Source organism: Eschrichtius robustus, chromosome 4 (genome assembly GCF_028021215.1).
Source record: "Eschrichtius robustus isolate mEscRob2 chromosome 4, mEscRob2.pri, whole genome shotgun sequence".
In the NCBI taxonomy this organism is placed as follows: domain Eukaryota; kingdom Metazoa; phylum Chordata; class Mammalia; order Artiodactyla; family Eschrichtiidae; genus Eschrichtius; species Eschrichtius robustus.
In genome coordinates this window covers 128,379,970-128,396,362 of record NC_090827.1, presented here as the reverse complement: position 1 = coordinate 128,396,362, position 16,393 = coordinate 128,379,970, and the positions used below count along the sequence as shown (strand labels likewise).

At 35.7% G+C, this 16,393-nt stretch overlaps 1 long non-coding RNA gene across 2 annotated transcripts; it reads left to right on the top strand.

The window, feature by feature from the left end:
• The first annotated feature begins 539 nt into the window (after positions 1-539).
• On the top strand, positions 540-5,877 carry LOC137764314 (uncharacterized). Of its 2 annotated transcripts, none has more exons than XR_011073958.1 (4): positions 540-596; positions 1,683-2,902; positions 5,274-5,344; positions 5,564-5,877. It is a non-coding gene; the product is annotated as an uncharacterized lncRNA (long non-coding RNA). The 2 variants fall into 2 exon arrangements; XR_011073957.1 differs by having other exon boundaries at positions 1,683-3,315.
• The last annotated feature ends 10,516 nt before the right edge of the window (positions 5,878-16,393 follow it).

The following is a 16,393-nucleotide window of genomic DNA, read 5'->3' as shown; positions in this document are numbered from 1 at the left end:
ATAAACCCAAGAATTGTAAAGTCTTCCTTTCATGTGCTCCTGTTGAGCTCTCAGAAGATAAACTTAGCAGAATCAGTACTGAAAACATGGTTGGAAAAAGCACTAGGAGTTGTAAGAAATCAAGATGTCTGAACATCCCTTGCTATTCCTCCCAAGAAATGGAGGTTAATTCCCTTTGAACTTTGGCTATCCTTAGCAATTTCTTGACGTATGATACTGTACAGAAGTGATATTCTGGAACTTTTGAGAATGGACCCTAAGAAACCTTGTAGTTTCTATTGAAGTCCCTTGAAATGCTCTTTCTTAGGGTGTTCCTTCTTGGAATGTTTCCCCTAAAAACTTAGCTTCCGTGTTGCAGAAACCCAAACAACATGAAGACATTGTATAGAGGTGTTCCTTTTGAAATCTCCAGCTGTACCCCTAGCCGATTTCCAGCATCAACTGCCAGCCATGCCTGTGAGAATGAAACAACTTGGAATTCTAGCCTGGTTGGGTCATTTAATAACCACAGCCTCAATGCTATCTGATGCAATCATATAAAGAACTTGAGGCAAGGAAACCCTAGCTGAAACTGTCAACCAACAGGATCATGAAAGGTAATGATGAATTGTTTTAAGCCTTTAAGTTTAGAGTGCCTTTCTTTTCTTTTTCGTCAGTAAGAAATAAGAGGGACAGAGAAATAACCTCTTGTTCTGAATAGAACTGTTATATTAATGCAGGCTCTTTGTACGAATTTATGCTTTGCACTGCTGGTTAATTATAGCTATATACTTAAACTCCTAATTGAAAATTTTAACTAAACTAGTAAACTAAGTCTTACAGATTTTTTAATTGTAAAAAAATAAACATTAGCACACTGTAAGTTGAGATCTTACTTATTAACATTTGCAGAGAGATTACAAATAATTTGCTTATTTTGAATGAAAAATAATTTCACAGGTACTATACATTATTAATCAGCCTTTAATGTTTGGCCTAAAAACCCTCTATATAGAGCCTCAAATATTAAATATGAGAACTTGAGAAGTATTTTTTTTACACCTCATATTGGAGAAAATGGTTAAGTATTAAAAAATGTCTTATAAACCATGTGAAATGAATATTCAAAGAATAGGAAAGATCTATGACAAAATTGCTATTATCTCTAAAATTCTAGAAAATAATTACCTTTACTTTTTATTTTCTATTTCCCCTACCAATTTTGACTTTATTATCAAATTTCTCCCTTTTTTCCATACAAGTTAAGAAAGAAAACTAACATGGTGATAAGGACCAGAAGAAACAACTAAAATTCCAAGTTATCTGTAGATTTAGTATATTTAGTGTAGATTTAGTATATCTGTAGATTTAGTATATATATTTAGTATATTATAATGTGCATGGGGTGGATTCTTTTAACATTTCAATGTTCCCTTAGAGTTAAAAAAGAGTGCTGTTCTTAAAAATAGCAATTTGCAAAACTTAGAATTCTTAGAATTCTTTCCCTTAGAATTCTTTCTCTTAGAATTCTTAGAATTCTTTCTCTAAGACTTGCTTATATTTAACCTATTTATATATTTTATGTGAAAATTAGTCATTTTATTTTAAAAAGTAATTTTCTAATATAATTTCCTGAATTTAAGTATAAGAAAATATCAGTTGTTTCAAATAACAAAGTCTTCCAAATTGTTTCACTCTCACAGGCATGGCTGGCAGTTGATGCTGGAAATCGGCTAGGGGTTCAGCTGGAGATTTCAAAAGGAACACCTCTATACAATTTCTTCATGTGGTTTGGGTTTCTAGAGCATGGCAGCTAAGCTTTGAGAGGGAACATTCCAAGAAGGAACACCCTAAGAAAGAGCATTTCAAGGGACTTCAATAGCAACTACAAGGTTTCTTAGGGTCCATTCTCAAAAGTTTTAGTCTTGAGGTCTTTTTTTTTTTACTTTCCTAATGACCATAAACTGATGGGTTTGGGCAAAGTTCATATTAGGAAAAGGAGGCTAACATGACCTAGCCGGTAAGGCCTTTGGGGCCAATTCAATGTACTGTTGTAGATTTCACATCTAAATGTATAGTTGGGATATATTTGTTATATGCTTATATATCACTGTCCCATAAATACTGGGGGGTGGGGGAGTCTACAGATTGGAAGGAGCTGCAGGTAGAGAAGTGTTAGTACTTTGGGGTCCACAGAATTTTAATATTCCTTTGAGCTAAAAGTCTCTGTGATTGATGATTTAATGTTTGGAAACAAACATCCTCTCTGGGAAAGAGAGGCAGCTTTACTCAGAAGAGCCCCTTGGGGTATTGTACTCATCACGTCTCTGATACAGATACCAGGAAAACCCATTTGAACAGCAGATTGATAATGAACCCCAACTAAAACTTAATGTCTCACCCATGGAAACCATGTGATTCTCGCTCCTGACCTTCCCATTTTGGGAGTGGGTCAACTCAGACTCAACAACTAACAAGATTGGAAGTGCCCCAAAACCCTCATTAATCAAATGAAAATAGTACCTTTAAGATGAGAGCTGATAACGGTGATCACTTTGTAGTGTATACGAATATTGATTTATAATGTTGTATACCTGAAATTCATATAATGTTATATACCAATTTTACCTTATTAAAGAAAAAAAACATGAAAAGAACAGAGCTGACAGGTATCTCACAGCATCTAGGGTTTAGATAAAAATGTTAAATCTATCTTTAGGAAAGAAATTTCATTTCCACTCAGCTATCTGAAGGAACACTGCTGGCTCACTGGGGCCCTTGACTCACAGGATTCCCTAAATAGCTGGGTCTGGTTTACTCATGGTTCAGCTAACCTGGAAAACAGTGGTGTCCACTGGGCTGCTATGGCTGGTCAACTTGAGTGGCAGCAAACCAGAACTGAAAATAGACAATGATTGCTACAGTAAGTGGGCAGAAATCAAGGCCATTCTCAATTGGTTTTGACCAATACTCCCCTTGATAAACCTCGTTACATTTTTACTGACCCTTGGACTGTTGCCGATGACCTAGCTATTGGGACAGCCACTTTGAAAACTACAGACTGGCAGATTAAAGGCTCTGGACTATGGAAACAAATCATTGCTGCTGATCAAACTGTTTGGGTCACTGATATAGATGCTCAGAATAAAGGCAATTCTCTGATGAGAGAACTAGATCACCACCGTCGCTCCCTAGAGCCATCATCATATCTGATATAACAACGCCATCTACCAGTCAAAATTCTATGTACAAAGTAAAGATTCTATCTCTGTTGCAGAGGCTACCACTGCACTCCAGACTGTTGTTCCTGTCAAAACCTGACTTACTTGTCTTTAGGTGAAGGAGACTATACCGCATGGCCCCCTTGCCCTCTCCCTGCCTGCTACCACTACCAGCAATCTGACTACCTCAGACCTTTGACCCCCACTGGTGGTGCCTCACTGCTGTCGATACATTTTGGGTTATGCTATTGTTGCTCTAGCACAGAAAACTGACTGTGGTCCCACTACTGTGGTCCTTAAAGCTAATCTGTGTTACGTTTTTGGCTTTTCAGACCATTTGTAGTCTGACAATGGTGCATTTTTTTTTATTGCAGAAACCACTCAAAAATGGACCCATGATCAATGGATTCCATGTACTTTCCAGGCTATCTATAATCCAGTCATCTGATATTGTTGAGCATTGGAACAGCTTGCTCAAAAATTAACTCAAAATATTCCTGACATACCTCCCTCCCCTCCTCCTGGTACACACTCCTCAGAAAGACAGTTTAGTCACTGAATGTAGTTGTCTCCAGAAAAACATTGTCTCCTCTTGCCACTTCCTGGGTCATTATCAGGATGACAGTGGTGAAGCATTATATAATCCTCATTGGAATATTCCGGACTCTTCACTGATCATTCCTTGGCATGTTTTCTTCTTTCCCTTAATGGGTCTGCCTGATTGGCATGCTTTCTGAATAGCAATCTTTCCAAACAGGAGCCTAAGAAATTTAATCTCATTCAGCTGCTTGGATTATTTTGTTGGATCGATATATTCCTAGATAATAATGAAAATGACCACTTGCTGGAGAACACCACTGACAATGGATATGATTTTATCCTACTATGCAATACTAATTAATAAAATGAATCAAATAACAAACATAATAACATGTAAGAATCTCAAAACCTTAGGCTAAGTTAAAGAAGAAATGAAAGGCCATGTTATTTTTAATTACCTTTATATGAAAGGCTAGGAAACAAAATTTCTGTAGTAACAGAAAGATTATGGTTCTGGATCCATTTGTTAAAAGAAGGGAACAACTGAAAATAGGCATGAGGAGTCTTTTAAAGGTGATGATATTGTTCTATATTTTATTATGGCAGCGCTCACATGACTATATAATGACCAAAATTCATCAAAAGGTACCCTTTAAACTGATGAATTTCCTAATTCAAGTTATATCTCAACAAATCTGGAAAACAGTATTATTCTTCTAAAACGCGATTTTTCACAGTAAAAAAAAAAAAAAAAGCCCATCGCCAAGATCCAGATTAGCTTAAACAAGTCCCTGTACTCTCACAACTACTAAATTACCAGATCTTTCAGAAATTGTCATAAATGTCATTTCCTAAGGAAAGCATTCCATAAACAGCTTCCTAGCTTAGCTTTAGCCATTTGTGATTATTTAATAACACCTTTCCTTTTATTTAATACCAGTTTACTATGACTTTAAAAATTATATTTACATTTTATGTTTATTTTTGTGTTTAATGTCTATTAATTTGTTAAGCTCATGAGAACAGGGCCCATACATTTAAAATTTTATCTTTACATGTCTAGCATTGTTCCTGAATTCTTGGTTATTTAAGCAATAGTTAAAACTCAAACCTAAAGAAAGCACCTCCTAGCTTCTCTTTCCATATAGTCTCTGTTTATTGCAGAGGCTTTTCACATTAAAAGTAAGCCTTTATACTGGGGAAATTTCTTCAAGACTACTACACTGAAGGTAGAATACTTTGAGATAAGGTGTCAGTAAGGATCCGACAGCCTCCAAATCTTGACTATAGAGGAGTCACCACAGAAACTTGTAAAACTAGTCCAGTATTGAGTAGATTATGAGTCAAGCTCAGATAAACTATTCTATTTTTTTCTCCCCAAACAGTTTTATTTCCCCAAAAAGAGGATTTCAATTACATTGCTGCCAAACAATATATCTCACCCCTGTGAGCAGAGATCAGGCCAAAACCTTAAACTGAGAACTGGTCTTTCTTACACTTAATTCACTTACTTATTTTATGGATGCTTTTCAGGACCAATCTCCTTTGTGGTTCCCGTGCTTTTTCCACTGTTTGTGGTCTGCAGAAGTCCTACAAACTACGGAGTGAGTAACTCTGTGTCACCTCTTTACTCAGAAAGGGGAAATATGACCTAAGTCATCTTCATATTTAGTGAGTTAAGAGCAAATTGAAGGATAGATTTGGAACCACAGAGGAACACGATTTGGATGGAAGATCTAAATGTAGTTGAAATGAAGAAAAAAAAAGTTCAATAATAGTAGTAGACATGAGGTGACTCTTTTCCTTCTCTCTCCCAAATCTAGAGTGAAAATCTGAAAATCAAGGAGGTGCGATCAATGTTGAACCTGGAGAAAGGAGAACAGGGATTGGAGTGCAAGCTTACACTACTCTGTCTACGGTGAAGGAAGAAACAAAACAAATGTCCAGTTCAGTTCACCAAGACAGAGGACTGGATATTTACTGTGGACAGAAACATCCAAAGGAAAAAAGTACCTAGATTATCCTTTAATATTTAATGCCAATAATCACATCAAGAGATATTACTAACACCATTTGATATTTTTGAGCATTGTACTGGGAAATTTCAATAAACTACTAGACCTAATCCTCAAAACAACTCTGCCTGTAGGTTTAGGTAGAATTAATGCCACATCTACTGCCATTCAGCATATTAAAGCCAGCAACAGAATTCTCCCATATTTATCTGACTACAAAGTTTGTACAGTTTCCTCCACACAACTTCCCTTGGGTATCAACTATATCTCAATAACTAACCACAACTTTAGTGTCTAGACATCAACTCAAGGCATACCAGCCTGTCATGAACACAAACGCCATCTTTCTATAGTAAATGAACCTGCACCTGGCAGTTTGTCAGTCTGGGAGGGTTGGGGTGGAATCTGCAAACGTTGTACTGGCAGAACAGATCTGATGTCTTTGAGCTATCAGAGAAATGCTTCATAGCACCTTGCATGGCTCTGTCTGTAGAGTGAGTATTGAATGAATAAGTAATTTAAGCAAGGAATCATTAAAGGGAGAAATGAAGCAGTAACAAAACAACCAGGAATTATAACCTTGAATGAATGAACATGTATTGTAACTTTTGTAAACAAACAATCAAAAGCAACAACATTCGATTTTTCAGGATTGCCTTTGCTGGGAAGAGTAAACAGATTTAATTTTTCTGAAACAACATTATAAGGAAAAATTCTATTAATGTTATCAATCAGCAGATGGTATATAAAATAAATCCAGAAATAAATCATTATAACTGAGATTTTCCTAGCAACCTCTCCAGATGTTTAAACAGAATAAATGTGGCCACCTGTGACTGCTTATATACAAAGACCATTTCAATAACTACATATAAACAAAACAACCAGGATTTTCATCAGCCCTACCAGGTGCCCAAGTGCATGAGATTCATTTCACTCCCAGGAATTCTTTTTGAGAAAAGAACCTGATGAAAGAGATCGTGAAGAAGCTGCTTATGACTCATCCCTCAAAATACACGGATGAATTGACTAATGCAGAAAAGAATTTTCAAAATGCCAGAGGCCATACTGACATGTTGTTGCTAAGTGGTTTATGTATGAAATGCTGAGTTGTAGACAAGCATGACCAGATGTTGGCATCCTCATGGCACCTCCTGCAGTGAAACTTGCAGCAGTGCTGACCAAATCCCAGTGTAGGAATTTTCATTTGTATAAAAATTGTAGCAAAAGAGGGAGCAGTAAATCATGATAATGTCTAATTTTTAATCAAGTATTCTAATTTAAATATTCTAATTGAATGGTTTTTATCCCTATCTGTACATTAAAGCCATATTAAAATCAATTAAGGGGCCTGTAAAAACTCTCAGAAATGAAAATAGTCTAATTCTATGATTCTCATCACTGTCTGTACATTAAAATGATATTAAAGCCACTCAGTGGAGCTTTAAAAACTGTCAGAAATTAGATCTCCTAAATAAATCATATATCTGAGGATGGGGTTAAATACCGCTCACAGATATTCCCCCCCAATATATAGCCAGAGTTGAGAAATTACTGCTGTATAAAACACACACACACACACACACACAATGTAGGAATTTTTTGAGAATAATTTAAAACCTAAAATGTTAGCTATGAATAATTTAAAGGAAACAGATTAAAATGCAAATTGGGTACATAATTAGAATGGGAGAATTTCAAGAAAGCTTTTAATAAAAAGAAAACTAACATTCACTGCAAAAGGAAAACGTTTTATCTTCTATTGTAGACACAGATTAATGGAAAAAGAAGGATTACAGAAAGGGAAAAAAAAACATAAACAGAAACTATAAGATGGGTTGTAAAATCCTAAGAATAAACTGGAAGCTCAAATATTTGTTGATGTTATCCATATTTCTGCTCCATACCAGCCTAAGATTTTTTTAAAAAGTGACAATATTTTTAAAGTTCTTGACTCACGCTCTCCTGTAAGATCTAAAGCTCCACTTCAATGTCATCCTCGTGTCCTTCCCCACCTCTTTTTCTCCCACCTCACCACCAACTGTTACTAGGTATGACCAGCGACGTAATCCACCCAGTTTTCAAACTGCAGCTGTCATTAGCTCCCTTTTCCGCGTTAACTCTATAATAGGAAGATGAAGCAACTCATGTTACTGAGTGTGATGTCAAATTCTGCCATCTTCCATGACTGTGCTTCAGTTCTACCCAGAAATCAAACCGTAAAGGACAATTGTGTTTATTCTGTCTGCAAAACAAACTACACATTCAAGCTAAATACTGTGCTAAATTGTTATGATTCTCAAGTAAGACCACTGTACTCTGCCACTCGTCCACATGTGGCACACAACACAGCTTCTGCATAATAGCACCTGAACTCTGTGTGCCAAGCCACAAAGCTCTACGGCCAGACTCCGGCTGCTGCCTGCTGCTGTGAGCACCCACCACTACGAACAGAGTGAAAAGGAACACTAACCTACACTACAGAATCATCCAAAGCCCACAGTCCTTGGCTGAGCACTGCGAGTCACGAATGCTCACCAGTCTCCAGGTGATCACAGTGCTAAATTCATCGGGCTTCACATCTGTTTTACTTCAGCGCCGTTTCCCCTCGAGGAGAACTTTCCCCCTTGCATTCTCCTATTTATGGTGCTCTGTTTCCTCTTCCTACCCTAACATAATGCTTCTCTTTTCTAACACAAACCTGTGCGCTTTAAAACTCCTGCTCCGTTAACTTACAACACCCTCTTTTTCATGTCCAGAATTTTGGCTTTCCAAAGCTCCATTCGCAAGACAGCGGAGTCCTCTATCATTTTTATGTCCAAGTTTCTCTTTCTCTTGACCCCTTTTCCTGTTCAGCTAAGCTATATCATCCTTGTTTCCAGCATACTCTCTTTTTTGTCTGGTAATTCTGGGATGCAGGTATAAATTTACCACACAGATGATACTTGAAGATAAGGGACTAGTTGAAATATCCCAGAGGAAGGGGAAGATGCAAAGAGAATGTGTGCACCTTGGTTACCATTTGCAGCTATTTCTATTTCATTCAATCTTTTATATATATATATATATATTTATACATATATATATATTTCAGTTTTGTACTGTACTAGACATTTTACATTTACAATCTCATTTATTATTCAGCAACATCTACATCTGTATGATGGGTTTACTAACCACATTAAATAAATATGCATTTTCAGATATGGGAAATAAATGGCCCTTAGTCACAAAGCTATTAACATGAAAAGAAAGATTGTTTCTCTGTGGCTTCAAAAATTCATGTTTTTTCCACTATGCTCGTTGTGAAATACAGATTTTGAACTAGTTTGTGCATATTTTAACTTTCCCACTCAAGGTACATTAAGAACAAAATAAGTCTACCCACTGAAAGAAGAAAGCAGAATCAACTCCCCATTTCTTTCTTCCCTCTTTCTGGCTACAGGGAATTTTCTTTCACAGAGTAGCCATTCTCTCCCAGGAAAGTCATGATTTTGGACTCCTGGACTTTGACTTTACTGCCACTCATTCCTACTAATCAAATCAGAGAGGATTGGTGATCTCAGTAAAACACTGAAATAGGAAGGATGTGCCAACCAAACAGCTATAACCTATGACAAGGGCTAAGACCTTTAACTGTGGTCCCACTTACCAGCTCATGTGATCAGGGATGGGCAAACTCTTGGTGGTTCTAACCCCAAGATGTTGGATCTGACTTCCCATTGGTAACTCTACTACTAAGACCAATTTAGAACAATTGTTAACTTAATAAAATTGAATTAAATGGTTTATTTAGTGAGACAAAGCCTAATACATAGACATAAATTAATTTTATGGCCAAGTCTCATGAACAGCAAAAAAAAAAAAAAACAATCTCTGATCTCTTATGTATCTTATTCCAAGATATACCCACTTCTTTAAAGATATTAAATATTATTCCAATTATCCAATGCTCTATAGTATATTACTATAAAACTTACTGGCACAAAACAGCCATTGATTCTGTGGTCAGGATTTCAGACAGGGCACAGCAGTGATAGCTTGTCTCTGTTCCACAATGTTGGTGAAATCCCAGAGACTGGGGCCTGGAATCTTTTGAAGAGTAACTGACTCACAAATCTGGTGATTGACACTGGCTGTCATCTAAGGGACTCATTTCCTTTCCACTGTGCCTGTCCACACAGTCTCTCCAGATGGGCTGGTCCAGGCTTCCCCACATCACAGCAACTGGGTTCTACAGTCATGTAGCCTGACAGAGAGATAGCCAGACAGAACCTGTAACATTTTTAAGACCTAGCATTAAAATTACATAGAATTTGCTTCCACCATATCCTATGCAGTCAAGCAGACCCCATCCCAACACAGATTCTACAGGAGGGAATACAGATCCCACCTCCTGGATGGAAGAGTGTCAGTCACTCTGTAAGAACAGCATAAGAGAAAGGATATGTGGCCATCTCTGCTACAAATATGGACATGAGTTTACCATGAGTTTACCTTCACCAGCGAGAAGGAGGAAGTTCTTCGTGTCCTTGTTCTCATTTCTTCATCCTCTGTTGTTAGGTATTCACAAACAATTAATTTAAAAATTTCCTATATACTAAACCATGTCTCTATAAGGAATATGTAGGTATTTATAAGACTTAACGATAAAATGTTCATATTTTAGGGATAAATAGCTAATTTCAAGAAATTTCAGCTTTCATTGATATGAAAATGATGGTATTGAACAAACCTGTAAGCAATCTTGTTGTGAGATGTACTATCATACCTATGTAGGGATCACAAATGCATTTGGAAGAAAAGTAAGGTAGCATTTTTAAAAGATCTAAATCACAATAAATGTAGGAAAAAGAAACTATCAAATAAATTCCCAGTGACAAATGTTTCATATAACATCATAGTTGAGACATAATGGTACACATTATTTTCTATAAATTAGAGTTTACTTATAAAGAGACCTTTAAGAAAATATGACAGCACTATAGAACATCTCTGGAAAAAAGAAATTACAGACAAACTAGATAGTGTGCACCAACCCTTACAGTTTTATTAATGCTATTTTTCCAGGTAAATTAATTCTAAGTAATTTTACATCATTACTAATCTCTCTACATTATTATAGTTCTCATGATTTTATTTGGCTAACATAATTCCCAAAGGGAACTATATTGGGATACATATTTCTTGCAATTATGAGACCATGAATGGTCAAAACTTACCTTAAGAAAAATAACATGCAAAAATTGCCACCTTTGATTAGAATTATTGGCAATATATTTAATTCAATACACTGCCTTTTCCTAAGATGATTCTAGTTAAAGTGTTTTGGACTTACTTAAAAATTTCTAAAATAGAAAAAGCTCAACATAAAAAGGAGGTTTTTTTTGTTGTTGTTTTTGTTTGGTTTTTGGTTTGTTTGTTTTTTAAACCTAGCAGTACCTTTATTCTCATGTATAGCCAACACTGTGGAAGGTAAGAGCCTAGGAGAAAATCTGTTAGAATTAGGTTAGCCTAAGATTTGTTAAAAAAACACAAAAAATAAACTGAGTTCAGAACTGCACAAACACACAATAAGTTTCAGAAAAAGATGAGTGCAGGATTCCTCTAAAATGGTTACAGCCTCCGCATCCACTAATTACCTAAATCACCTTTGGAAAGTTACTCAAACTTTCTAAATCTTAGCGTTTTTCTCCTTGAAGTACTAAAAATGAAAGTATTTACCTTATAGAGATGACTAAAAAAAAAAAGAATATAAAGCATTAAACACAATTCTTGACACATGTTAAATATCAATAAATATTGCCTCTTGTTGTCATTTCCATCCTTGCTCCATTGCTTCTTTCCACTAATATCCTATAAAAGTGTTAGCACTCCACTAACGAGGAGAGTATTTCAACATTACTGATCCACTCTCTTTATAAGATGCATGTCTTTCCCTACTTCCCTGGCCATTCCCTAGGTTTGCTACCTCCTTGCTCTGATCCCAAACCCTCCACTGGTAACATGGGGACCCAGCATGTCAAAATACGATGTTAAGAGGAAGCCACTTTTACATGAGTTTTGGTTAATAATTGCAAAAATCAGTCCAAAATTTGCACACAGTACCAAATAGAATTACCTGAAATACCACCTCATTAGAAAAACCTGAACTAAATTAATGTTGACCATTCTACAATACTGATTACCAGGTTTTATGAGGCATATATATGTATATATATATATATTTTTTTTTTGACTCCAATTTGAGAACAAATGCTTATTTTAATAGGAAAATATATATTATTATATACAAAATACAAATATAATGTTATATAATATTATGATAGCATAAAATATAAGTGTATTTAAAGAGTTAATCCTGAAAGATTTTTATGGAAGTAGCTGTGGTGATAAGTGTTTTTAAATCTTCCTACATCTCTGAAACCAACCCCATTCTAAATTAACCCAATGCCTTACAACTTGTCATTTGTCATTTATCTTTCAAGTATGTAGTACAGCCTGTGAATAAATATTTATTTGCATAATTATTTGATTTTCCCACTAAACAGTAAGCTGACAGTGTGCATTTGTTTTGTTTGTTCCTACAACCCCAGTTCTTAGTCAATAGCGAGCAATAAGTAAACATTTTTGAATAAACTGATACCATAACTGCCATCCCTTGTTCTATTGTTCCTTTATTCAATTTTGTCAGTAAAAATAAACTGTCAGTCTCCAGGATGGATACTCGATAACTCACAGAGGAATTTTAATATTTGTATAATGAGTATGTGGAGAATACCTTTAACCCAGTAGCTGAGATTTTTCATTTTATCACATAAATTATAATTAGTTTTTATGCATTTATAAGTTTAAACTAATATACAAAATTAAACATTGCATAAAATTTTTATAGATTATGCATCAAATATCAATAGTTTCTAAATAGAGGATACATGACCAGTACAATTTTATGAAGTAAAGTAAGATGCTGTTTTCTGTTAATGTTAATTAATATTCCACAAAAGAAAAAAGGATCAATGTTCATCTTTTACAAGCAACACATTAAGTCTCATTATTAAATAAGTAATTTTTGTCACTATCCTTACTAACTTTGGGGGGTGGTGGCTTGAATTCATGTTAGTAATAAGATTAGTACTTTAACAATTTTTTTCATTTCATACTTTTGAACAAGAAAAACGTTTTAAATTTTTACTGATGAATTTAACACCTATTGAATATTTCAGTATTTTGTATACAGGACAGTCTGCAAAAAAATGTAATTTGAAAATCCCTACAATGATAGAAAGTTTAGCAGATTCACTGAACAATAATAAAATGAAAACAAATCTAAAACAATCCCTTTGGTTAGACGGCCCCATTTCCTAAGAATAGGGGAAATTGAAATTCATGTCTTGGTTAACAATCTCACAGTATTGACAATTTACATTTACATGAACACAAAAAAGATTTTCTAAATGTTTGCATATTTTAATACAATTTGGAGTTAAATATAGATACAAGTAATTTTGCTTTGATTTTCAATGGGGCTTCTCCAAAAGCGATGGCATTTGAATCAATACTTCATATTAAAGAACTACATATGTAAGAAAATACATTTCTCCAGAGACTGGCTGCATGGGGTGGGGATGTGGAGTGCATGTTTGACAAATTAAATTAGAGCCTTTAGAACATAATACACACATAAACACATATATACATCCATGTGTGTGCATGCTTGTGTATGTGTGAATGCAAACAGTACATGAGGGAAATAATCAACTCATGAAAGCATGTTTTAAGACAATGTGTTTCCTAAAGGGAAACTGTGATTGGTTATAGACATTTCACTTTATGGGAAAATGTGGTAACTCTGACACCTGGGGAGGGAGGAGCCCTGAAACAATGGTTGTGATCTGGGAAGGTGAGGTATGGCGGTGAGCGCCCAGCAAGGTAACCAGATATAGAGTTGTCATACAAAAGAGGCTAACCTTCGTCCAGAACAAAATGGAAAAATAGGTTTTTAATCTATAAAGGTACTATAAATTTGATAACAAAATGGTTGTCTTATCTTATGTAAATGCAATAATAAAATTATTACTTTAGGAGATAACAGCTGAATTATTTAAATAAAATGAGAGAAATCCTATTGGACAAATTCTTTAGAAATCAAAAAAAAAATACAAGGTTAGTTAAAAATCTGGCACTGATACTGAAATAGAAGTTAGAGGATGTACAAGTGGGGAAAATATACAATTCTTTCAGCAGAGAGCAGGACGCCAGTCAAGACTAGACTATGGCATAGGACACAAAGCTGGGAAAGACATAAAGAACAGAGCAGAGGTTTCTAACAGGGTACCAAAACAATTTGAGAAAAATGGGACAAGATCGAAACTTAATGACTAGACCCAGGGCATAAGGTCCAACTGGGTCACAAAGCAAGAATGACACATTACTAAGCCTTATATGTAGGGAATTAAAACTCCTTCAGTGCCGCCTGCCTCGAGAGCCTGAAATGAGGCAGAAACTAGAGATGGAGCCAAGTGGCCTCAGCTGCACAGAGATGGGACCTCTGTTTGCCTCTCCAGTTATTACTGAACGCCATCCTCTTGGGAAGGATGCAGAGCTGAAGATTGGCATGGACATACGGGGACATCAAAGGGCTTGGAAATCTAGGCTAGTGAAAAATAAAGCATTGAGTATCTGACTGTGGAAGGAATCCAATGCAAACACAAGACTGGGTGAGGGAGAAAAAACTGAGTGACTGAAGATCTTGGTATGGCCATAAAGAGCAAAATTATTTTCTTCTTTCTCTTTGATTAAATAGTTGAATCCAATACACATAAAATTTTCTTTATTAAAATGGTAAACAGTCGTAAAATTTTAAAGTCACTATGCTGATCATGTTTCTATTCATTTGACTATAATATATTAAAATACCAAATATTACATAATATTATACTGTGTAGTATATATACAATAATATATTTCATGGAACACTCATTTACTTCATATTTGAAAATATTACAAAAGATCTATAAACTATTAGAGATATTCAGACACTACTATCCTTTAGCCTTTATTTTAATTTGTAACTTCTAAGGAAAAATTGTTTAGGGAAGAGTGTGTGCAATTTTCATTGAATCCTCCTTAATAACTTGGTCATTAATTTCAAGTAAATCTAACATGCTTTTATGAGAAGAGCTTTACAAAACTGAAACTGATAGGATTCATTTACCTAAAAATCTCTAGCTGGCAAACAAACTAATTAAAATATTATCATAAAGTCCTTAATGTCAGCAAGTCATTCAGCATATTTCAAATGGCATTTTGATGCTATAATCTTTTGGTTCTATGTTAGAAAAGTGAATGTGCTCAGTAATCTAAAAAAAAATGCAAACTGAAAATAGACATTCCAGCTATTATATATTATCATGTTCTGCTGAACTTGGAAAAGAGCAAGAAAGAACATTATTTGAAAGAATGATGATAAAGCCATCAAAGAGTAGGACCTTTAGTAAGCTTTTTTTTTGAAACATTGCTTTATTTCTACTAATAATTTAATAGTGTTGTTATTAAAGTTTATCACTTGATATCTGCAAAGTTTTTATGATTTTAAAAACTCTACTATTTGCCAAAATTTAGGTAGTGTTTCAATTGAGAATACACTTTACAGATGATATTACTTGTTGTTTAAATCTAATGTTATTTTATTTCCCCATTGATATTCCCTCTTACATAAAGTTACAAAAGACAGTAGGAGATAGGATTCTTGAAGCAAGGTTGAAGTGATGTGAAGAAAGGGTCATGAACCAAGGAATGCGGGCAGCCTCAAGACTCTGAAAAAAAGCCCAGAAGGACTATGTCCCCAGAGCCTCCAGGAGACATGCAGCCCTGAACAACACCTTGGTTTTAGACTTCTTAGGAATTAAGGGGGTGTGTCCAAGATAGTTTAGTTGGAAGACCCTGAGCTCACCTCCTCTCACTGTCACACCAAAATTCCAATTATTTACAGAGCAAATATCAATGAAAAAATGTGAATACTAACAGAAAACATTTTCCACAACTATAGATATAAAAAGGAACCACAATGGGATGGGTAGGAGATACAGAGATGTATTATAGTCAAGATCCAAACTTCTGGGAAAGGCGACCCATAAATGGGAGGATAATCATAATTGCAGAGGTTCTCCCCAGGGGGTAAGGGGTCCAAGTGCCACATCAGGCTTTCCCAACTGGGGTACTGGACCAGGAAGATGAGCTCCTAGAACATATGGCTTTGAAGTCCAGCAGGGCTTGCATACAGGAGAGCCTGAGGGCTGTAGGAAACAGAGATTCTGCTCTTAAAAGGCACACACAAAATCTCACACACCCTGAGACCAGGTGCAGAGGGAATAATATTAAAGGAACATGCATCAAACATGCTCGTTGATCTTGGAGAACCTCCAGAGAAGCAAGAGGCAACTGGGAGTCCCCATGGGGACACAGACGCTGGCAGCAGCCATTCTGGGGAGCTCTTTCTACCACGAGGACACTGGCGCTTGCAAGCACCACTTTGCAGTTCTCCCTCTAGCCTATTAACAAGGAGTTTATTTGCCCACCAGCCGGTAGGCACAAGTCCCTAGACACCCTAGGCTCAGCAGCCAGCTATGTGGGAAC